The following is a 25470-nucleotide window of genomic DNA, read 5'->3' as shown; positions in this document are numbered from 1 at the left end:
CCTCACTTAAGGACTGATCACATGAAAAAGATACATATGCATACAGTCTCTAACTACTTTGCTGTTCAAAATGAAAACTAGAGGTTGAATTAGGCTTATTATGGAAATTGAGAGGGGAAAATTCCTTGTAGTGACTGCAGTGGATTTGGCAAACAAAGGGTTAATGGAGTCAAGAAGGGTCTGATGAGTTTGAGATCTCTGATAATGAGTTGCTAAAACTGGCTGGGATAAGAACTGGGAGGACTGAGAGGAGAGTGGTCACCAAATAATGGACTTTCTTTGGGGTGGGAGGAAAGCAAGGCAGGCTTTTGTCTCAGGAACCTTATCAGACTATGAATCAGTAGTATCTAAACAGGGTAATCACCTAAAGAAAAAGAAAGCTTTCCTAAACACTGCTAGTCATTGAGTTAAGAGATCTGCAGGAAGGATTAAAAAAGATGAAGGATTATCCATGAAGGCAACTGAGCTTGTTTCTCCCAAAGACTGTGCTTTGGGGGTGTAAAATAGCTCTCTGATTCATTTGGGAGTGAAAACTGTTCCCTCATTGGGGTGATTTGCCTATAAATCGTGAAGTTTGCTCTGTCAGTATGTGTAGAGCATCTGGCTGAGTGAGCTCTGTAGTGTGCTTGGGAAGGTTACAGTAATGAAAATGTATTTTCCATTATCTTTTATTTAGAAGTGTTTTTTTTTTTTTTCTTTTTCTTTTTTCTTTTCTTTCTTTTTTTTTTTCCCTAAACAAATACAAAGATCAATTATATTCAATATAAGTGGAAGAGATCTAGATCTGACCCCTCTCTACTTCAGCAGAGAAGTGGTTAATCCATTGGAGTCAAAGGAAACAACCTTGTGAAGTAAATGGGCTCAGAATATGACCTGCTGTTAGTGTGCCGGGGGTTGGGATTGTTCTGGAATGACATCAGTGTACTAAAGAAAACAGTGCCAATTAAGTGCTCTGAATCAATTTACATGCCCATAGTGTTACCTTTGACACATGCTTTCAGCAGTACCCTTGAGATGACTGTTTTCCCTTGTGATGGACATTTTCCAAGCATATTTATTTAGATATGACAAACTTGAATATCATGAGGAGGTGGAGCAGCTGTCTGCACTTCTACTCTTTCCAGCCAACAAGTTTCAAGTTTTTCTCTCCCCCTGGCTTTCTTTCTTCCAGACGCAGCAAATGCAATTCCTTGCATGGCCATTACAATGCAAATTTAAGACATGAGCCATTCAATGTGATAACGATTTTAAAGTGTGGCTTGTCTGCAAAATGGGAGCCCTCAGAAGTGCACTGTAACCCATCCAGATTTACACTTGAACACACTGCCATCAGGAGCACGACACTCCAGCAGCACTAAGTCATTTCAGCACGAATGCAGTCTGGTAGATACCTTCAGAAATCATCATCACTGTGTTCTTGTATGGCAGTGTACAACTTGTGATAGGAGATTCAGTTTTAAGGGGCCATGAAGATGACTTGAAGACCAGGCTGCTACTGCAGGAGCGACATATCATGCTCTTAATAAGATAAGTGATATCACTGTTTTGTTGTCCCTTTGGTGAGCACCTAACTTGGGGCCCTTGCTTCTGTATAAGAGTGAAAACTGCAAATTCTTGGAGATCAAATGAGCAGAATGTGAAAGGGAGTTAGAGCTGTAGCATAGGAAGAAAAGGAAACCCAAAGACGTGGTGAAGTTACATTCAGGTGATGTTGAGGGGTCTTCACTCCACTCCCATTCAGTGCCCAGGTTTGTATGGGTGGTCAGTGCTGGCATGGGTGCATGGATACGGACCTGAAATGGGGAAGGAGAACAGGGAAGGCAGAACCTCAGCACTTCTGTGTGTGTGCTCTCCTGGGAAACGCTTGTGTCCTCATTGGGAAGAGTGCAGAAAAGAAAGGATGTCCCAGGTGAGGTGCGAAGTTGTGAGGCTCCTTCTCACCATCCCTATTCCAAGCCCCCCAGGAGAGTCATTACCTCCAATTTAGTTCCACGAATGTCAACAGAAAGGCTGTAATCATTTGTTTGGCAGAGGCAGGGCAGGCCTGAATGTCGGAGGGACCTGTCAGGGTGTCACTTCATCTCTCGCACACTTTGTTAGAGGCTGACAGCCAGCTTGCCATTACCACTGCAGGGCCAATTATCTCTGCACTGCAGGAACATGCCCCACTTGTCACCCCCCCTTCCTCTCCCACTTGCCCTTCCGCTGTGGATCATTAAAATGATTTTGCACACACGAAACACGCGCACACGTGCAGCTGCTCAGCTCAGTGCATTAAACCAGTCCCAGCTGTGGATTCCTCAAACCTGTCACCATGGGCAGGAGTACTGTGGAGTGGAGGGGAAAGATGTACTTTTTTTTTTCTTTTTTTAATATTTCAGAAATTATGAGACATTAAAGGCTTGTGTTTCCCCCTGGGTTTAATTACACTGAATGTATTTAAACCGCTCTAATAAGTAGTAAATCTCTGAAAAGCTAGAGAATACAAGAGGGTTTGTCACCTTCACACAAGGCAGGGGGAAAGTAGTTCTTCATCCTAGAGGGATCTCTCTGGGATATAGAGAAGGGGGTTTTAACCAGCCTCTGGGGCTTGGTCTTCTTCATTCTATACCAGGATGCTGGAAGAGGTTTGAAGTTCCCTGTCACTGACCACACAGCTTCACCTCTTTGGGCACTTGCAGAGGTGTTCAGGAAGCCAGGGCTCTCCTGTTCACAGCCAAAGCCCAGTGCCTTCCCATGGGCAGCTGTATCAGGGGCCCCACACCCCTTATATCAGCACTAGGGATGAGCTGTGCTCCTAGGTCTCCAATTGCTTTCCTTCCTCCAAGCTTCATTTCCCCTGTCCTGAGCATGCACAGCTGATATCATTCCACTCTGAGCTGAGATTGCTATTCAGGACAAACCTTTTGCCACTTATTCGTAAACTCCCTGGCCTCTGGAGATCTTAGACAGACTGTCTTCTCCTTCACCCTATCCAACCATGCCATCTTTCCTTTTTTTTTTCTTTTTATTTTTTTCCTTCTCTCTCTCTCTTTTTTTTTCTTTTCTTTTCTTTTTCTTTTTTCTTTTTTTTTTTTTTTTTTTTCATTGCCACTTTTGTAAAACAACTTAAATGTCATCTTCCTGCAATTACCCACAGAAGAGAGAAATGAATAGGAACATTCCCACAGGGGTCCCTGTCTTAAATGAGGCTTTTGTTGTTATAAATTGTTACTCAAAGCAGTACAAGCCTTTGGAACCACTCACGTGTTCCTGGTAACTTGAAGCATGGGGCTTTGAATTCAAAGAGCTTGTTTGGAATCTGCCAGCCTTTCTGGAGGTATGAAATCTGAACACGTAAGTCATAGCAGTAGCAGCAAGTCCTTTTGCTTGAGGCTGGCTGCCACTTCACCAGGCAGAGGTGACTTTGAGTGGTGCCTGCCACAGGATCCTTGTTCCCAGGCACCTGCTGGCCCTTGGTGCTTTCCTTGCATCTGCCTTGGAGGGACCGAACAAGGAGAACATAAAGTAGTATGGCTTCAAAATTTTCCTTACCACCCTGAACCACAACCACCCTGCTTCAGAATAGAAGTCCAATGCCCTGTCTCAACCCCAAAAGATGCAATATGACCTAGTGGTTATAAGGTCTAAGTTTGAAGAAGGCCCAGGAATCCCTTTGCTTCTCTGCTGCTACCTGGGGCTCCTTTGGGTGAAGGATTGCACCACCCCTCCCCACATCTCTGCTTCCCCATCTGTGAAGTGTGAAGGTAGCGGACAGCCTTCCCAGAGCATGTGGGGAATTGCTGGGAGGTTTAACATGAAATGATTTAAATCCCTCTCCTGAAGGCTGGGAGAAACCTAAGTGTTGGCTGAGCTCCACAGTGAGCTGCCATCCTTGCCTGCAGCACCTGAACAGAAAATGCCATGGGAGAGCTAAGCCTTGGGATTACATGGTTGAGAAAAGTAGCTTCTTGTTTTAGTTTTCCCCCTTTCTGTGGGATTTAGGTTTGGGAACATAAACTCCAAGCTTTGAGCAGGGTTATGGAAAGAAACCTCAACAGCTGTACAAAGCTGATCTGCTGCACTCCTGTGTGAGCTCAGGATGCTCAGGATGGAAAGCCAAGACCCACCAACCATGTAACCCCATAGCAGAGTCCTCTGGGAACTCAAGTAGCAATGTCAGACTACTGCTACCAGGCCAGGCCATATATATTTTTTCTCCTCCATGAGAAGGAACTGGATGGGGCATGGATGCAGAGCACTGATATGACCAGAGCTGCAATGCCAAGTTAAGCTGCCAGTCTGAAATTAAACTGTGTAATGAGGGTGTCACTCAATTCTGTAAGGCTCAGGGAGGTGAGAGAGAAGGGAGACAGCCTGGCTCTGTCATGCCACACATACAGGCACACACTTTTCTCCATCCCCTGCCTGTACCTCTCCCCACCACAGAAAGAACAAAACAAAACATACCGCATCTTCCCAAACAGATCACAAAATCAGCATCCTTTGAAAAGGGGCTAAAAAAAGATATTAAACTTTAAATACCATTTCTTTCCATGCTGCTAAGCAGCTTATTTATCACAGCGTGAGCCCACCTTAAGAGCTGTGACGACAGAAAGCTCCGCTGGTAATTACTGCAGAGAGCCAGCAGGCATGAATGAGTCACCACAAAGCCAGTGTGCAGCAGACAAGGTAAGGGGAGACAGACAGACAGACAGGGAACAAGGGCCAGCCAAGCATGGGGCCTTGAAACCCTCTTGGGAAGGTGTGCTGGTACATCTTCTTTGCCTCTTGCCAGGAACCAGGTCTCCAAGCAGAGAGAAGCTGCTGGAGCTTGCTCAGAGGAACATCCTCAGGTCTGCATCCCCTCTTTGGGTACGTGGTCCTGCTGTGCCAGAGGAAAATAAGTCTTCTTGTGCAAAAGACCCTCAGCTGGTTTGGTCTGTGCATACATTCAAGTTGTGCCCTTCAGAAATGGTGCTGAGCAAAGATACCCTTGGTTTATTGCTGGCTGTCCTTCCTGCTAGCAGACATGCTGGCTTCCTCAGCAAGCCCTGTCCTCCCAGCCCCGTGAATTGGGGGGGAATTGAGCCACTTCAGTTAAATGAGTGACATCAGAGTGAATCTAAGGCGACAAGCTGAGCCTGCTGGGAAGGGCAGGCAGCTCAGCACCAAGAAACCTTGGCAACTCCTGCCTAGCCATTAGAATATGTCCCCTCCTCCTGTGCAGTGCTGGAGCTGACAGCAGGGTCAGCCCATGCCTTGCAGCAGAAACAGCAGCTCTGGGAGAAAGGGAGATCATCTCCCCTCGCATCCTGGGAGATGACAGTAGGTGCCATCCTCCTGCCATCCTCCTCTGAGAGAATCGATGGCAGATGTCATCCCTCTTTTTCCTGTAATTGGATGCTCTCAGAGCAACTTACTTCCAAGGTATTTTAGGAGGACTTTACCATTGCAAAAAAAGCATTTCAAACATTATCAGAGCCTGGTGATGGATGCTGAACAAACACATGCAGCACTAAAATTTACTGTGCCAAAGAGTTGACTGAAATAACCAAGTCCCTTTGCAGAGGGGAGAAGAGCTGCCCACATTTACTTCCTAGTCCGGTGGCTGAGTTGGGAGCAGGACTCAGATCTCCTCTTTTCTGTCCACCAGGTTTCTTGGAAAAGGGCCCAACCTGTTCTTCAAGATGGTAATTAAATGGGACACCAGCCCTGAGCAGTGTCTGATTTAGCCTCACACCTGGTGGGCTTAGTCACCAGCACACAGCCTCATCTCCATAAGAACAGTGCCTGTTACCTGGGCTCTGACACATCAAATATGGTCTTAAAATAGCACTGGGTTTCTGACTGAGCTCCTCTGGGATTTCTCCAGATCTGCCTTTCTTGCCAATCACACTTAACTACTGGTGTGGTGTTCTCTAAGAGATGAAAACTTTGTGGTCTTTCACTCCCCCTTGCAAGGGAGCTCATTGCTCCTCTCCCCAACTGTTCAGGTTCCTCTTACAGCCTTCTGCAGGGCCTGGTGGCATCCGTCTGCTGTGGCTACTCCCTGGAGCAGGTCTTTAGGCTGTAGAGATGCAGAAGTAGTCTTTGGCAGTCAACCCAGCAGTAGCAGATGGAAGTGTGAAGTGCAGGAAGAAAGCTACAAATAGCCGAACAAGAAAAACCTGACATGTCCTGGGCTTGCACATCATGAACCCTTTCAAGCTGTGGGATAGCACTGACTTCTGAAAAAGGCTATTTTAGGCAACATCTCATGAAGTTTGGCTCTCTTCACACACTGGCTTTCATCTGCATGTGGAGAAGACAGTTCCTACAACAGCAGCTTCTTTACTATCACTTGGTTCCCTCCAGTGATGAGCTAACACAGAACCATGTGGAGCATCACCCTGAGCAGCAGGGAGAGCCCTAGTGGTCTTCTGCATGCATCCCTTCCAGATAACGATCCAAAGTAGCTTTCTCGTGCATAAAAAGCCTGAGGTTCACAGGTTTCTCCCTGTCCTTCTGCAGAGCCGTGACCTTTAGGAGGGTCAGACAAGTGCAGAGCCATGTGGCTGCTCAGCTGACTTGTTAATGGCCGCCCCGCTTCCAGCAGAGAGGCCTGAGGGGAAGATGGCTTTGACTCCAGAAGGGAAACGGCTATTTCCATGGACACTTATCAAGATGGTGGCTCCGTGCCATCATTTCAATCTGAGGTCCTGACTGGAAACTTCCAGCAGCCCCAGCAGGAGCAACTTGGGTCTGGCCGTGCCAGTAATGAGGCCCAGCTGGCACCTTGGCCAGCAGCTCTCTGCAATAACCCTGCCAAGAGCTGGCTGGGACTGGATGGCAGCAAGGATGAGGAGGACAGGAGTTAGGGAGGCATGAGTGTGGCACCCATCAGCTCTGGAGCTGCTCTGTTGCTGCAGTGAAGCAGCTCTGTGTCATGGGGATGAGGAAAACTCCCCCCCCCCCAGAAGGCCTGGGAAGCAAATTTAACTTCCCCCCATGACCTTCAGAGCTCCTCTGGGCTGATCTCTGTGATCATGACTTAGTCTTTTCCCAGTTAAGCATCTTTGGAAGCTGCCAGGTCCTGATCCCGAGGGGCATCTCCATAATTTCTGCTGCACTTCAGATCCTGCAAGAGCATCTCATACTGTCCATCTCCCCCACTACTGGCCATGATAGGCTGGAGCAGACGGGTGAGACAGTGGCATGTTGTGTATTTACAGTGCTTGTACCTAACCAGCACATACCAGCAGCCAAAGACTGCACAGAACAGAGCAACTTTTACTTTTCAGAGGGAAGAGACAACTACAGAAGCTTCACGGGCTGGAGGAAAGAGGGATTTTCCCCTCTGATGTCCCTGTAACCATGCAGCAAGAGCTGAGGCTGCATTTTTCCCATGCGGCCACCGGAGGGCAGCCCGAGGGAGGGAGCCGACCCCAAACCTCCCCCAAAAACGGGGCTGGAGGGAGCTGCCGGGGGGCAGCAATAGGGGTGCTGGGGCCGAGCAGTAGGGTGGGCTGTGGGGTGCAAACCCAGAGGGGAGTGGGCAGCAGGGAGCAGCTGTAACTGCTGGGGGAAGTTTAACAGTGCAGCGTGAACTAGTTCAGCTGTCTGTTAGGGAGAGGAATTTTATGCCTGTGAGACGAGGAAACCAATTAAAAGCGTAATTCAATCAGTGTGGTTTAGTGGCAGCTTTAAGGGACCTGGATGGGGCATCAGCAAGGAGCTGCCAACACACGGCGGTGGTGTCCAAAGAGGTAAAGCCCCTTTCTAAACAGAGCCTCAATGAGGGATATTTGTAGCCTCCAGCCAGGTCAGGGCTGAAGTTGTGACAGGGCAAGTCGTAGCTACTGCTGACATGAGCTGGGTTTAGAAATAAATCAGGTGGATCTGACAGATCCCTCTGGACACCATGGTAAGTCCTTCCCCATTGAAGTTGGCAGGGCCAAGGGATGTCATGTTAGTGACCGCGGGGCCTGGCTTTCTCTGTTTGAAAGCTGCTTTGATAAAAGCATGTAGGCCAAAATATTCATCTGTGGCTCATGATCATAACCACCTTTGCTCTTAGCATCACTGCAGCACCCGGCAGGAGTAGGCCAAGCTGCTGTGCAAGCACAGGGCAGTCACCAGGAGGGTTTGACTCCCCAGAAATCATAATTGAATGCTTTGGATTGACCTCTTGGATTGTGCTCACCCCCTGATGGAGCCATAGGCATGTCTGTCCTCTTCTGAAATACAGAGAATGGTGTGGCAGGACAGTGTGGCAGGAACGATGTCTTGGAGACATTAGAGACATGGATTTTGAGCAAGATATAATATAGTCCCAAGCTGCTTGCTTGAAATGCAGATGTGCTGTATTATTCCCAGGGGAAAAGCAGTAAGGGACTCTGATGAACTGATTTTTCCTGCTTTGATTTTGCAATTTCACTCATTCCTCCCATTGCATCTCAAAAGTCCCAGTGGTTTAGGTGCAAATGTCTTTCTTTTCCATGCACTGGAGGCTGCATTTCAATAGTAGGTGAAACAATGCTTTATACAGATATCTGCAAAGTGATTAAGGACCCAGCAGCAGGAGAGGTTCTACACGAAAGTAAAATATTATGGCACCATTGAAAAAAATAAGGACTTTGCCATTTGGACATAAGTCAGAGTGACCTTTCTTTTCCCTAGTAGACACCAAGTCCCAGCTTCGTGTCAGGAAAGTGAGCGTTGTGTCTCTGACAGCATTCAGAACCAAAGAACATTTACTGTCTGTGAACTCACTTTAGCCTAAAAATATAAGGGTACCTAGGGAAAGAAGACTAAAAGGGAGATAAATGATGAGGCAAATGATTTAAAACTGTTTGGCTGAGGTCACAGTCTGTAGAAAATGCTACTTCTGTGAGCAAAGACTCAGATTTTGTTCTGTCACCAGTATGTACATCATACACAGCCATGAGTATCTTGCCATCACTAAAATGGGCGTCATCTCACTTTTTTCAGGAGTCTGTAGGAAATAAATACTTTGCAAGCCATGATGGACTCACATGCTACAACAATATGAACTACGTAAATACCTAAAATAGACCCATTCCTGTCAGCAAATATCCAGACATTCTGAAATCATTCTCATCAGCTCAATTTCCAAAGATAGATGGTTCCAGACTAGCCTCATTTCTCCAAGGATTTTTTTTTTTCTTTTTTGAGTCAGAGAGGGAAAGAGAGAGAGAGAAAGGAACACTAATGTATTTAACCAATCTTGATTTCAGTGTAATATTTCAACTAAACCATATTAGTTTCATTAGTTTTGCTGAGAATTAACATCAGACTTGTAAACTAGTCTCTGCTAATGGTTAAAGGGCAGATGAGAACAAATTAAGCTGAAAGAGGAGTGGGTTTTGGAAGTCAATGAAGGTTTATTCATGAATGACCTTGGGCTGTAATTTTTCAGCTGTGGTCAAGTATTTGTTTATTGGGATTTGGGAGGCAAGGTTTCACAGAAGCAGGCAGGTATTGCACAGAGGAGGATTTGGATGAGCTCAAAAGCTGGGGTAAGGGCCTGGCATGCAATGCTATAATTCACAGTTACATGTGTTGGGACTGGGAACACATCCTCTGCAAATGTCACGAGAGCAGAAACATCAGGGTTTACAAGCTGATCAAAGGAGGACTGTGAATCACCAATGAGTTTTGTCCATGAAAATGTCAAATGATATCCTAGGATGTACGAGGCAAAGAATTCCCCAAAGAGATAGGGAGATATTAATGCCATTATGCAAAGTCCTAATGCTCTTTTATCAGGAATATGGCATGACAGCTTTGGTCACCCAGGGTCAGAAAAGATAAATTCAGTGTGGATGGATTCAGGGAGACCATTTGAAAGGCTCTCCTTCCCTTCACTCAGTTTCTGAAACGTGACTAGAAGAGTTTAGTTTGGGATAGAGTGTCTGAGAGAAGGTGATCCCTCTCTGTACGGCAAGGGAGGTAAAGACCCAGGAGACAGTGCAGTGTTGAAACTAGAGAAAAGTATCAGAATGAAATCTAGTGGGCATGCACAGAGCTGGCAACTAGAGTAAGGCAACTAGAGTTAGGTGTCTGTATCTAGATCAGTGGGATTAAAAGCAGCAAGCAACCTTAAACCACCTTCAGCAGCCTGTGCATGAAGTGCTGCTAAGGGGCAGTGAGGAGAAGGGAGCTGGTAGTTTTGGAGGCCGTGACGGTGTCTTTTCCACTAAGTTTGTGGCGAGAGTCATAGCTGTATTATGCCCATGATAATCTGAGGATGTAAAACAGAGGGTGTCAGGACTAACCATTTCTAGGCCAGGCAATAAATCTGGGAAATACCAAGTGGGATTCTGGACACATGAAACATAAAGAAGCCACCATCCAAAATATACTGTGCTAACTATGGAGGTATTGCCTTCTCCTTGCTAGAGAAATATGTCTTTTGGCCTAAAGGTCATATTTCTGTTTTTCCACTTACTCTAAACAAAGGTTCCTTTTCTAGCCTATCCCCTAAGACAACTGAGGTCTCCCCTTCACCTACACATCCTTCCATGCTCCCTGAAAAGGGAAAACTGAGCTGTTGGCAGCCTGTGCCAGTCCTCCCTAGGAACTGAAGCAATTCAGAATGTACTTGAACAACCCTCCTTTATTTTTCAACAAGCAGGGCTAGACTGGTCTCCTCTGGTTTCCATGTGTCCAAATAAGCAACCTTTCTATAAATCCATCCATAAACATGTAATCTGTACTGCATCAAAGTCTCCTTTGGTATAATCCCTAAAAGAGGCTTTCACATGAGAAAAATATGGTCCATTCTCTTGACATTCGGTGCTGCATGGTTAGTCATCTCAATCTCACTAATGCCCAATAAGTAAAGGATATTTTCGACAAGTCCTGACTAGTATGAGATACACAGAAAAGTAATAAAACATATTTCAAAAAGAGATCTGTTATATTTTCAGATCACAGTAAATCTGAACATAAGCCATGTACAATACCGAGCAGCTCTTTCCTCTGTGTCATACAAATGCAGGCAAGCTTCATCTCCTTCCCAGCAAGCCCCAGACAGGTTACACCCGAGATGTGCTGGGAGAAATCTCTCTGTTCAGCCTTTTGAAAAGGAACAGAGAAAAGGGCCATGGAGTTGCTGTCTGTGGTTTGGGAAGATGAAAGCTCTGCAAAGCAGAGTTTTAACTCCCAGAAAGAGTCCAGACCCACAGCAGTGTCCTGGAGGAAGACATCAATAACAAGGCAGCCCATGGTTCCCCAGCCAAAGGCAACCTCTAATTAACATGGGCTAATTATTTGTCTGCTGCTTGGAAGAAGATGACTTAGGCAGTGGGTGAGCACAAGTTCCCTGGAGGCTGGTGTTACCCCAGGAGGGGATTTCACCAGTGTCTTCCATGAAGTCAGAGCAGGATGGGTGCCTATTGCTTTTTCACCGCTGATTCAGCATCCCCAGCTTTGCCAAGTGTTCAGGCTTTCGAGCCATTTACATCCAAAAGCAATCGGAGAAATCATTTGACAAGCTTCATCCCAAGATGTTGGCAGATAACCAAGACCAACTTTGTTACTCAAAGATTATGTTTGCAGTGAAATAATTTAGGGATTGAGGGATTATCCAACATGGGCCCACAGCCCAACACCACCAGAAGTACCAATCACCTCACAATTCCTGACAGTGGGAAACAATCTCCAGGAGCTGAGATTATTTTTATTTATTTATTTTTATTATTTTTTTTCCTCGGATAAACAAAACCGTTCTGTTCAAACAGTGCTGTCTACAAATCATTAAGGCGATTGGCTGATTTACATCTGGCATTACAGAGGTCAGAACAATAAAACATGGCTTTATTTTTCAGCGAACACACACTCTCTGCTATCCTTTATGAAGGCTGTCAGAAGCCAGTGCACGGGGGGAAGTGAGGTGGGATGCTGCAAGGAGCTAGATGGGGAGGACTGGGAATTAGTAGTGTCAGGGGGATATTGCAGAAGTGCATTTCTAACAGGGTGGAAGTGGGTTTTGGTTGTTGGAAAGTTTTATGACAAAAAGTACTTTTTAATATTTTATTTTATTTTATTTTATTTTATTTTATTTTATTTTATTTTATTTTATTTTATTTTATTTTATTTTATTATTATTTTTTGAGATGACCACTGTGTTACTCCCATCAGGGAGCAGATTTTTGCTTGGCTTTTTGAAAATGGATATGTTGTGGCCCCATGACTACTTCCCACTGGAAACCCCAGCCCAATCAGGGAAATCTGCTATAAAATGTTTTTAGATCAACGCTTACAGTAAATGGAGCTTTTTTAAATTAAAAGTATTTAGCAGCACATTTTGAAACAGTACAGGGCTTTATGGCTTTGGCATCCTTGACTCCCTTGTGCTCAGAAACCAGGAACACAGTGGGTTTTTATGTATCTCTCCCAAGATATTTTTGTTATTTTTATTGGGGTATTTAAAATACTGACCTTACATAAATGTACTGGGGCCAAGAGATGCCGGGGACAGAGCCTGACAGTTAACTAAGGTCCAGGTCCTACAAGCTGCTGCTCACAGCTGCACTCAGCTGGCTGCAAGAAGCAGCAGACAGCCCCATACAGCTTGTTTGTTCGGATTATTAGACAGCATAATTAGTGGCTAGTGCTAGATCTTGTGCTGCTTCCTCATTTTAGGAAATCACAGTTAACAAATTGCTGTATCACTCATGCCTCATATATTTTTCAGAAATACCACACTGAATATTGTCTTTTCTACATACAAAAGCCTCACCCCTCCACAAAAGCAGAAAACTATCTGAAAACTAAGTGCACAAAAAATAAAAAATAAACATTTGCTCTGAAAAAAAAACCTTCGTCTTCCCTGTGTCATTCTGATCAAAACCTTGGTTAAATGCCAGACAGCAGGTCACAGCCATTTTCTTAAACTCTAGGGGCATCAAATTTTCCTGTCCATCCCTCAGCCTTTCAGGCTGCTTCCCTTAATGATGATATTGATTTTGATTTTAGTTTCGTCTAGTTTTAGTCTATTCCAGTGATGGACTCCCACTGCTCCCAACAGGAGATTATTCTATGCTCTGCCAGACCTCACTGATAGGAATCTTTCCCTGACATCCAACTTAAGTTTTCTTTTTTGTTTTGTTTAAACTTTTTATGCTTTGATTGGGTGAAGTACTTAAAGCCAGGAGTTAAGGGTTAGAGAGAGAGGAGAGAGAAGGGGAGGGGAGGCCAGATGAGATAAATTGGCAACCAACTGCAGAAATGTGCAGAAGTTTCCTCCCGAGGCCTGACTTTCTGTTGCAGCCATAGGTTCTGTAGAAAATGTATTTGCCCAGAATCCTTTGTAAGGGAAAGAAAGGAAAAGAATCATTATTTAGAGGAACCTGAGCCCTACAGGAGACATATCAAATACTTTCTGGATTAGAAAAAGGGCTGTCATTAAGATGTGAGTTTCAGGTTAGATTTATATATATGTTTTATACATACTTTTAAAATCACCTAGAATTGACTCTGATTATCTATGTGGATCATTTTGCTACTGTACCCTCAAATATTCTTATACTGCTGTAAATGCCACATCAGTCAGATGAGAAGACCATCTAGGACACTATCCTGTCTCTAAAAGTTATTAATAATGGATGCTAGGGAAGAGCATAGGAACTATCACTGCTCCCCATGGACCATCCTAAGCAATTCTTCTTTCTTCTTTTCGTACATGCATTTCCCAGACTGGGAGTCCTTGTAATCCCCTTTCATTCCTCTGATTAGAGTGGGGTAGGATCAGTCATAGGCACGTTGGAAGATCAGCAGATGAACAGCTCAGAAATCTCCTGCATTCCTCTATCTGCTGCCTGGAGTTGCAGCTTTTGAGCCCCAAGGGATATAATGGGAGTTATTTTGTGAACCCAGACAGTTACAAACTCACATCAAAAGAAGTCAGACATAAAGATCTCCATGCAATAATCTACTGAACTGTGAACTACTGAAAAATCTACAAAGAAAATTGCTTGGGAGGAGCAAAGGAAACATAAGACATAGAAGGAGCAGAGGAGGAAAAGTAAAATAAAGTTGGGCAGGAGGAAGTCTGTGAAAATCCTTGATATTGAACTTGAATTCCACTTAGGACAGAAGTCATGTACATTTTAAGGCCAAAGGAGGCCATTAGGATGATTGCAGCCTGATGCTGCAAAACACAAACGGCAGGAGCTCACCCAGTGATTCTCTCATCAAGCCCAAGAACTTGTGATTTTAATTCAAAAGTACAGCCTTTGGAAAAGTTAGTCAGCTTCACAAAAGAGGCTGACTCACTATACCTCTTAGGAACCTGCTCTGATGACTAATTGCTCTTATTGTTAAAAATGAGCCTCTAATTTGCGACATCAACACTGACAACCTCAAATTCCAGCCACCTGATCTTGGTCTTTTATCTGCTAGAAGTAACTGAAGAAGTGGGTGTGTATGAAAGAAAGAGACGCTAAGTCTTGACATAAAATGTTTTCCCTGTAAACTGCAGGCTGAGGGAGAGGCAAGCCAGTGAGCCAGGAAAGAAATGCAATAACGCAACATGATGACCAGGGCAGACATGTTATTAGGGCACTGCTGACAGAAGGGATGAGATTGAGATTAGGAACTTTTGGATTTCGTGAATCTTTTGATCTTTTGTGGGGACAGGAAATCAAAACCAATCTCTTCCTTGCTTACTTCAGGGAACAGAGAGTGGAAGGAACAGAGTGATGATGAGGAAGAGACACTGAGGTGCAGAAAAACAAGAAAGTGGATTTTTGCAAGAGCAGCAGCAAAATCAAGGGAAGATACACAGCAAAATGGACTCAGGTGCAAAACAGTGCATGGAGAGGTTCAGGATGAACAGGTAAAACAAACGTGATAGCAAACCAGGAGGTATGGACTGGGGAAAGAGATGCAAGAGCAGACAAGGAGCCAGAAAAGACTAGATACATCACATGGTGTCTTCTGTTTCTAATCCTCTGCTAATAGATCTAAGCCTTGATTGTTCTACTTGAAAGCCACCAACTTCAGTGATGTTTTGCACGACAACAGAGAAATATGTATCAGTTGTACATGGCTGTTGCAAAAATCAACAAGTAATTCCTAATTTAAAATGTAGAACTTAACCAAATACTGTAAAGCAAGATTTTTTTTCCCCTTCTGAGCAGTTTATTACTCAGCCGTATAAAAATACTGCTACTAGTGAAAGACAAATTGCCCATATATTCTGATTTTTGCATGATGAATTCTAAGGTCACAAAGAGTCTGTTAAACACAAAACGAAGGAACAGAAATTGTAACCAGGGAGTTCTGGCAAGACAGATGTTAAATCTGCACAATTTGACAAACTTGATTCCCTTGCCAAGCATTTCTGTAGCCAGTTATGACCGTGTCCCTTCTAAAAGCCCGTTAATAAGACCAGCATATAATTGTGGTGTCCTGTATGTATCAACAGCCAGTAAGATCAGAACTCCTTGTTGACTGGTGGGAGTCGGAGTTCTTGCCCCGTGTCACTGGAAGGTAATTTCCTTTAGCTCTGCAATAAACTCTCTGCATTGACCTAAGACCTCCAACATTACGAGTGGTTAACAGCATCCATAAAAATAAAATGTGGATACAAAATATCTGAATTTAAGTAGATTTGCTGGAATTTTATTAATTTATAGAAGTTGAAGGTTATGCCATATGTCACTAGAAAGTAATTTTCTCTGGATGTGCAATAAGGGCTTAGATTTGATTTATGACCTAAATATTGCAAGATATTAATACATCTCCACGCCAGATGGTAATGTACATGTGAGGAAATGTACCTTTTCTATTCTAAAATTACAAGAATTTTCTTTAATTTACTAGGATAAATTCTATCAATGGCATTCATTAATTTTTGAATGCTCAGTACTTACGGGGAACATCCCCATCTCTCAAACAGATAGCTGTGTTATTCCTCTATGAAATATATTCAAAATGTTTCCAAAAACTGCTTCAGAGACTATATATGTGGTACCCACATGTATATCTGCTAGAGTTGTCCATACTTGACATGCTTCTTGAAACAGACAATGTTTTGGACTCCTGGGATCCAATTTAGATACTGTTGGGGATTACAGCTGCAAACAAATAAGTGGGAAATATGTATTCAGAATCTAGTTACAGAAGCTAACAAAAACATCAGGCAGGTTGGAAAGAAGGGCTCCTTTACAACTCCAGGGCAAAAATTCATGAGAAGGCTGAACAGCTATTTTAAAATTTACCGATGTGTTCTTGTGAAATGCAAAGATATCCCAAACTTTGTTTTCTAGGGACAAGAGCTGGCTCACTATTTTCCGCTCTTTGCTTACAACTGCATTACATCCAGTGATTTCCTGGAGAGATGTTAATATCTTATTTATATACTAGGTAAACAAGATGCACTATTCTACCACCAGAATAAAAGCTGTGCACCAGGACTTCTCATATTCCCTGGCTATCAGTGCATAAAATCAACCGTTATGCCAGTTCCTTTTGGAACTACAAGTCCAGACTAAATAATAAAGGTTTGTTTCAAAGGATTTCAATTTCTGAGGAAACTCCAGTCTCTCAAAAAGCAGTTTCCTTGTGAATGAGGGGGTCTCAGTACGACAGTCATCTGCCCCATGGGAGGACCACAGTGTGTGATGGGAACTGATGTCCAGCTGAGGAATCAAAAGCACAGGCAAGAAGAGAGAGGCAAAGCACACATGAACTGTTCCCAAATCCTCTTGCAAAGTCCATTTTAATGTTGTTCCAGTACAAAACACAGCAATTTTGATTTTGCAGGTGGACGCTTTCATTTCAGATTCACTTCTCCTCTGCTCACTGCCATGAACTCACCTTAAATGTGACTTTAGCACAAATGGAAAATGTGGTGGAGGTGTGATTTTGATGAGGGAAATGATATCATTTCCAAGGCTAAGTAGGCATTATTCAAATGCATAGTGTTGTGTGTTTAGAGTTTTGCTTCATAGTTTATTCATGCCCTTGGGTCACTTTTCTGCTCTTAGCGTGGAGCCAGAGTCAGATCTACGCTCACATTTCCTTGGCAGCCACTCTTGTTCCCGGGCTGTTTCTTTTTTTTTTTTTCTTTTTTTTTTTTTTTTTTTTTTTCTTTCTGATGTTTGCCTCAGCTCTGCCTGTTGCATTTTTTCCTGCATCCTCGTAGGGAGCCATCTAAAGGGCCTCCAGGCTCTGGGAGCTCGGGGAATGGTTTACACAGGTTCTGTTTGCAGTGAAAGACTGGACCAAAGGCTTTAAATGCCTTGTGATTGCCTGCCGGGAAGCTGATGGACATGTGAACAGCAGGGGTCCCATCAAATGACGGAGGAGAAGGGTTATTATTTCCCCTACCCTTCCCTGACATCCCAGACCTGTTATTTCAGGGCAGAGCAGCGAGCAGAGGAAACAGAGCCTGACTCCCTGGCTAGGTTAGCATTTCAGATGCAAGACACCAGGTGGCTGGAGTGACGAGAGGCTGTCACAGGCTGAAACGTTTGCTGCCTTGAATGAGAAATAGCACTCTGAGAAAAGTCTCCCCTTTGCAAAAAGGTCCAATGCAAATGGGTCGGGGGTGGAGGGGAGCTTTGCAGGTCCACAGCTGAATTCACAGCAATAACCCATTTTCTGGTTTTGCTACAGACAAAGGCATATGGGGCTGGGAAGCGCAGGAGGTGTTGTAGTTACTGCAGCATCCAGAAAAAGCATTAGCAGGAGAAGTGAGTGACTGATGGCTGATTTGTCCTGAGCGCATGTCGAAAGAACAAGCTTCCTCCTGCAAATTGTTTTCTCCCTGCCTCAACCAAGAGACGGCTGCTATTCTGGTGAAGTGACAGATGCTGCTACCAGTCATATGACTAGGCAAAAACGCTCTCATTTTTAGGAATATGGGATGATGTGTTCTAGTATCCAAGGGTAATTTCTTACTATTTATTCTTGCTTGCCCCTGACACATCCCCTGCCATCTATTTCTAGATTTTTCCTCTTGGGTAGCAGACTTAAGTCTGTACTTTTTCTTACAAGCCATAAACAGAAAAGAACAGTGTTTCTGCAAAAATACACACAGATACAGGGATACTTATGCAATACTGCATGTCCCAGTACCATCCCACAGCCATTGGTGAGGACTGGAGGATCTCTGTCTTGGATGTTATATAGGTGCAATTGTGACCGTGAAGTGAAGGCAAATGAGAATCCAATTTCACAGAAATTTAAAGTAGTATTTTTCCACTTAGAAAAAGTGACACACAATTACCTTGTGTCATTTCTGTGTCACTACTCATCTTAAGCTGGGACTGAGTTGTGTATATGTTAGTTGTTGTACATAAAGCATGAAAATCAGACACGGCTTCAAAGAGCTTTCTGTCTAGGTATAAAGCACGAAATGCATAAGACAGATGGGAATGTAGGGAAGTAATGAGATGAAGTGGGTCAGAGCGAGAGACCAGAGCCAGCACGGTAACTGCCAGGTTTTTTGCAGACACCATGACGATGAGTTTGATTTAGAACGGGATTTGGGGAAGTGTGACAAGATAGCCTCGGAGATGTTAAAGAGAGCATGAGGAGCAGTATGGGATAAACACAAAGATAACACGTTTGAAGATGGAAGCAGTGGGCGAGGGAAGGCTGGCACCGGGGGCCAGTTGGAGGTGAGAAGCACCCTTTCCAAGCTGAGTGACAGATGAGGCAGAGGGTGGGTGAAGATGGACTGCGATAGCAAGTGTGTGCAGCATATGTTTGAAGTGATAGGGAAGAGGTGCCACCGGAGGAGAGGATGCGGAGGGATGACACACTGACAGCAGTGGGCTGGGGAAGGGATCTCTGCACCCGTATCCTGCAAAGAGGTGGGAGCGGAGCCGGGCTGTATTTATTAATACCAGGGCAGTCCCTGCAGTCGTTACAAGACATGAAGTGTGAGGCTGGACAAAAGCTTTGGCTGCAAGGCAAGACAGGAAAGGCCACATCTATTTAGAGATGTTATAAGTAAAAAGGCTTCTAGAGGCATAGCCTGGGTGTGAGGCTTTGGACGGTGACCTGGGCTGACGCCCAGGCTGTGGGGTTAAGTGACAGCCAGCACAGGGGTACTCACGCTGCTGGAGCTAAGTAGCAGCAGGAAAACACTGGGGTGAAAAGTAAGGTCCTTGCACTAGCCATTATGACCCCAAACTGATGGTTAGACAGCCCCAAGGAGATGTCAAAGGTTTCCTAGTAAAGTGGTAGAAATAGAGAAGCCATTGTTATCCTGAAGTAATAATACAGGTGGTGTTTATCCAGTGCAGAAATGACAGCCTGACGTCTTAGTAGAAATTGCACTGGCACTGATTTGCCTTTGGATAATTGTTCATGTTATGTGTTGCAAGCTACTTGTTGGCTAACACCCAGAACTCCTCAGACTAGCTTTGGCATCCTTCGTCTAAGCTGTGATCATTTTCATATTTCACATGTCTTGGCTTTCACGTAGGCACATGGCACATATAGGGATTTCTTCTGTGAGTGGCGGGTACATCTAAAGCAGGGATGTCTCAACAATATTATTGAGAGGTGGGGTTCTGCCCCTGGTCCCCATGAGCCAACCTAGACCTGACTGGGGCCAAGGGGATGGGTTTCACTGTCTGCAGATGCTCATAGCTGTCACCATAATGCTCGATAAACTGTACTTTTCATTCCTCTGGTTTTCATTATTCAGTATTTATCTCTAATAGGAACATATTTATTTACATATTTTCCTGCAGGCAGAGGAAGGGATTTCCATAGTGTGGAGCATAACATCTCTGTAAAAGCAGGGGAGGGACAGCTGGTTGGATTCCCCTCTAGCCCTGGGCACAAACCCTACCACCGCACTTTTCCCAAGGGACCAAGCTTTCCATGTGGTGAAGGCCCCACAGTCTGCCCTATTGACAGCTGATCTCTCAGTGCCCCCGTATCAGATCTGTCCCAGCCACGTTCACTGAACACATCAAGAGGTGGGTGGGAGCCACAGCCTCTACCCTCCAAGCCTCCTTCCGGAGCCTCCAGCAAGTAACAGCAAGCAGGAATTTAGAAGCAGCTTTTCCTGGCAACGGAAGTCATATTTTGTTTTGAAAACATCCCTGTGCTTGTGGAAAAAGCTAAAATAAAAACTCCATGCCCACAATGTCTATCTATCTTTTGCATTCGCTTTGTCTCAGTGTCACCTGCCCTCCTGGGGAACCATTACGACACACTTGCTGCAGCCCCCGGCTTTATGTCAGCCTCCTGACGGCTTTGTCCTCTCCTTCTTTGTGGGTCCAGTCCTTTAGCAGATCAGTGTCTTTTGATCTCACTCCTCTCAGCGTTGTCAAAACAGCCCTGTCAAAACAAACCTGTCACAGGGATTGGGAATGAGGAGTCCTCAACTATAAACCTCGCTGTTATGTCTGGGAGCATACCACTTATCCGGGCCACTCTTTTATAGCTCCTGTCTTTTTCTCTCAGCTCCTCCTGCTGGAGTGATGAATTCCAGCAGGGTGACTTTACACAGGTGTGCTGAGGGGTACACGGTATTAATGAGTCATATGGCAAATATTTCCTTGCTTTCCCTAAATTTTGTCGCTGCAGTACTTGGCCACCTCGGGACACCAAAGCATGACAGGGAAGTAGGGAATTTAAGGTATGTGGAAACTCTGCATTTTTTGTTAAAAGTCATAGGGGATGTCTGTGAAACTCGAATGGTAGGTTTTGTTGGTCCTGGACTTGTGTTCCAGCAATCTCAAAAGGGCTTAATTAAAGTTTATGCTAAAAGAATCCTATTTTTATGTAGCTAAAATAATTGTGATAAGCTACAGCTACCCACGGGTATATAATGACTCCCTCTTAGGCAAGGGGCACGTAGAGAAAGTATAGAAAATGATTAAAGAACTCAACCTCAGTGGGCAGGGTTTTGGAGGAAAGACTTTGGGATTTAGCCTCTCATCTCCAGTTTTCCACTTTCACCAAGATTCAAGAGAGATAGGAGAACTAATTTCTTCTCTCTTTCCGTTATAAGGAGCACATTTTTCCAATGTAACCCCTGGAAAAGGTATCATCAATCACTGTTCTTTTAATCTGGGAGCTGTGACTTCCAAGAGTTTGATGAATAGGTCCAGAAGTTCCTGTAGTTTGTGACCTTCCTTTCTGGAGAGATGGAAGGAGAAATTCTAAATTTCTTATACTTTATACTTCTCTGACTTTGATTAGGAGTCACAATGTAGAGAAGATTTAGTAAAAACCTGGCTGGATATTGGCATGGGGGGAAGAATACTTGGCTGAAAATTGTAGCATTTGTCACACACACAAAAATAGTAATAATAACAACTCCATGGGAGGAAAAGCAATTTTTGATGTTATTTGTCCCACAGAAAAAAACACACCTCTATGATGCTTTATTTGTGGCTTATGGGTAACTGATAGGAAAGATCTTAAAAAAAGAATTTGAACCACTGTATATGGAACTTTATATAAAATTAAGTTTGATGTCTGGAAACAGAGATGTTCAGTATTTTAATAGCTGATGATAACAAACAGTAAGGTAGTTAGACTCCCTGGTTGCGCAAGTCCTCTGTGATCCTTTCATCCATCAGCACAGGGTACCTGGCATATCTGCAGCTCTGCAGAGCTGCTCTTTCTGGTGTGTGAACAGCGGAGACCCAGGAGATGCAACCAGCAAAAGCAACGTGTATGTTATAGTTTTAACATCAATGGATTTCAAAGTCCTCAGACATGGGTGAACAGCTACTTTATTTTGGGGATAATAGGAGGTATTAGTAAGGGTAAAATCTTCCAGCATCCCAGGCTTCAGACTTGATGTTTCTGATGGGAGAAGATGCCTCTGACCTGCGATTACTGTATTGTGCAAGTGTGATCCTGCTGTAATTCTGGCTTGAATCAATCATGCCAGCAAAATCAGTGCCTCTTTGATCAGAACAGCTCCCTGTCCCGCATGGCTGAAGGTATAAAAACACCAGTCCTCCTGTTCAAAAGAGAACAGGCATTCATAAATCAGGTTGGCAGACCATAAATTCATTTACCCAACAGTGACATGGTCAAAAGCAATTTGGTGGGCTATTAAAAGCCTATGGGCAATGCTGGAATAAACAAGGGATGGAAGAGGTGTGAGGAGAAGAAGAAAGAGGCATCTTTATCCTCTGCTGGGTGAGGTACCACTGCCCTGAGGCAGCTACGTGGAGCTGAGGGGCTGGGGTGTCTGTCCTGGAGCTGTAAGACATCCATCCCCCTCGCTGCCAAAGCAGAGGTGGGAGGAAGAGGTTGGCTTAAGTCTCAGCCCAGTCCATAAAAACAGAGGCACGTAAGAAGCCTGCACGCAGTCAGGCAAAACTCATCAGATGAAACCCTCCCCGTACATCGGGACAAACGTGAGACATGGTGTTTCCATGCCTGCCTCCCCTTTCCTGGTACCCGATTTCATCTTGAGATATATATGTATTATATATTATACATATATATATATATTTAAAGAAAATTACAGCAACTCTGCCAGTTGCTTCAAATAAAATAGCTCTGTTGAAATAACGCCATGTCTGAGAGATTGGGTGTAATATGGTTAAATGCTTTTACAATCCCCATTAAAGTAAGTGGATAGAAATTCATAAAATATTTATAGCATTTGAAAAGTATTCATTCACAGATCCATCCAGAATGCGAAACAGGCCCAGAGCAGCGAGCGCTGAAGACAGATGTTGATACCATGATGTTCCTCTTGCACGGGGACAGAAGACGGACTTAAGTTAAATCACACAGCTGAAAAGGAAAGAGCCTGAGTTCAAATCCTGTGCTGCAGTTTGTTTTAATCCAGTTACTAAACCAAGCAGTGCTCCGTTTTCCTGCTGAGTATAACGGAAATAACAATCCCAAGCTGGCAAGGATACTGCATTACCACTATTTCTACCAAGAGGCCGGGGGCATTAATGAGACCTCGGAGTGGGAGAGGAGCTGTGATTTAAATCGAAGTGATGAGAGAGGGGCCGGTTGCCTTTGAGTCAGCACGGAGATGACCTGATCTCTCTCAAAAGGCAGCCGGCTGCATGGCTTCCTGCCTGTGGCAAAGGTAATAGCAAAGCTGGCTGCATCCCCCTCTTTGGCAATTATACGTGAGTCTCCTGGGTGTTAAAATCAGCTGACGCTCCTCTGAAGGAGGAAGGTTTTTAAAAGAGGAAGAAAATAAAGTTGTGTCTCTGGAGTTGGTTGGCGTGCGAGTAAAATGCGTGTCTGACTTCTTGCCTCGAGTCCTGTGTCTGCAGCTATGGACTGCTCAGTGCCACCCCTGGGGAAAGAGAAAAAGGCCTGGCAAGCTGAAGGGCTGGAAAAATGACAGCAGGATTAGGAGAAATCGCTAGGGAGAGAGGGACCAGAAGGAAGTGCCTGGGCAGGATTAAGTCAAGATCTGGTGTTAATCTAGCAGCTTCATGTTGGGAGCAGCTTTGAACTCTTTGGCCAAGATGTGGACAAGGTTTTGACCAAAGGAATCGACAGTAGCTGAGGAGCAGTAAGGTGAAGGTGGAAACCTTCTGCTGGTGGGGAAGGAGTGGAAAATGACCAGTGCAGAACTGTCTGCCCTTGTCTGAGGGTGTCACACCAGAAGGAACTCATGTACATCACACAGGGAAAGGTCCCAGACTTATCTCTGTCATCAGGTTTTAGAGAAATCCCTCTAAAGGGAAGCACATAGAAGAAATCAAGACAACGGTGGCTCCCAGGGGACGTTATCCCAGGGCTGAATTCTTGCAGTGAATGTCACCTTCTGTTGTTTCCAGAACAAATCTGTGAAAAAAACTCAGGACACAACGCTCTCCATCCTCTTGTGTCAGTCTCTTTTGAGCGGTCATCACCTTGTCATCTCCTGTGAGGATCAGAAGGCTCCTAGTGGTTCCTCTTCATTAGAGATCTCAGTTTTCATTCATGCCAGCTTTACCTTCACGTCACTCACTCAACTCAATAACAAAGGAGCAGAGGACCTGGGTTCCTACTTCTTCATTTTGCAAAACAGTTAAATTAGCCTTGGGGTCATAGGCAAACGCCAGTCCCTCTGAACTCTTCTAGCATACAGTGGCTACACAGCAGTTTTGCTGTAAGCATAACCAAGCTTACTTTAAACTTAGCAGAACACTGCTCAAAGTGAGCAAATTTATTCTTTTTTTTTTTTTTTTTTTTTTTTTTTTTTTTTTAAGGGGCTTTGTAGTCCTCATCGACCTCCAACCTGCTGTTATCTAACTCAGAAAGCTTATGTATGTATCCCCCATATACAGACCTTTAATACAGACATCCTCTCAGCTGGATACTGCAGGTAGGACCTTACAATAAACTAAAAATAGTTTCACCCAAGCTGAGGACTTTGCCCAAGTTTCACTGGAAAAAAAAAAAAATAATAAAAAAAAAGTATTTTACTTCCTGCACTCAACTGCGGTGCTGCCATTCCAGTTACACAATTACTGTATCTCAGAGGCTGCTGCACATCAGAACCAAATCTCTCACCAGTGTGCAAATTAGAGTAAAACAGAGCTTTGGGATCCATTAGACAGAAAGTGTCAATCTAAGGTTATTTTTTACTGAGGTTAACTTCCAATTCTCTTCGCCTTGTTTTATCCTCCAGCATGGCAGCAAGTTGTGTATGTTTATTAAATGCATTAAATATTCCCCTATAAATATGTATTTATTTAGTTTAATAAATATATATTTACAAAGACATATTTATACATATGTTTATAAATATTAGTATAAATATGTGTCTATTTATACATTAGCATACTACAGAAATACAGTTAGCGAATGCATTAAATATAATGAAGAGCTTGCTATTTTCCATCACTCTGGAAGCTGATCTGTCTTTCTTCTGCTTGTTCTGAGCTGCTATCTAGACTTGCCTGTGTGTTAAACCTTCATATCCTCCACACTTTGGGGGCTTTCTCTCATGTTGTACAACAGAGTATCTGTCTGAGAAGGAGCAGGAAATTCGGTCTCCTGATTTATTGCTGATCGGGAGCCATAAATTTTCCTTAGGGGAAACACAAGGATGTAGATCATAGATGTGGGAACTCTGGATCAATATAATTTTTTTCTTATATAGGGTGTAAGCAGCCAATGATCCTCTCTCACTGGAGCAAGCAAAGTGATTCACCTCTCAGTGTTATCTTCCTCATGCCTGTACTACTACACGAGACAAGTTCAAAAAGCCTGAAGACTTTTTTTCCTAACCTCTGCAGTGATTTTTTTAGCCCATACTTTTCAGGCCCACTAAATGCTTAGTAAATATGACCTCTTCTTTGTACAGCAAACCATCCCTGTGGCTTGTGTAGCTGCTTCTCCTACCTAATGTGAAGGACAGCATTATAATCACTCTATCTTCTTCTCTTCAGAGACAGAGATGAAACAGTATATTCCTGGCAGTGGAAAGAGATGCTCTAATTAAAACCTGAGCATATGAACTTAGGAGGAGTGGGAATCTCCTGCAGGCTTCCCCAATGAGACACGCTCCCCAAAAGTTCTTGCTGT

Source organism: Aythya fuligula, chromosome 19 (genome assembly GCF_009819795.1).
Source record: "Aythya fuligula isolate bAytFul2 chromosome 19, bAytFul2.pri, whole genome shotgun sequence".
Taxonomy (NCBI): domain Eukaryota; kingdom Metazoa; phylum Chordata; class Aves; order Anseriformes; family Anatidae; genus Aythya; species Aythya fuligula.
The sequence above is the reverse complement of the archived record's forward strand: the minus strand, read 5'-3'. Positions refer to the sequence as shown.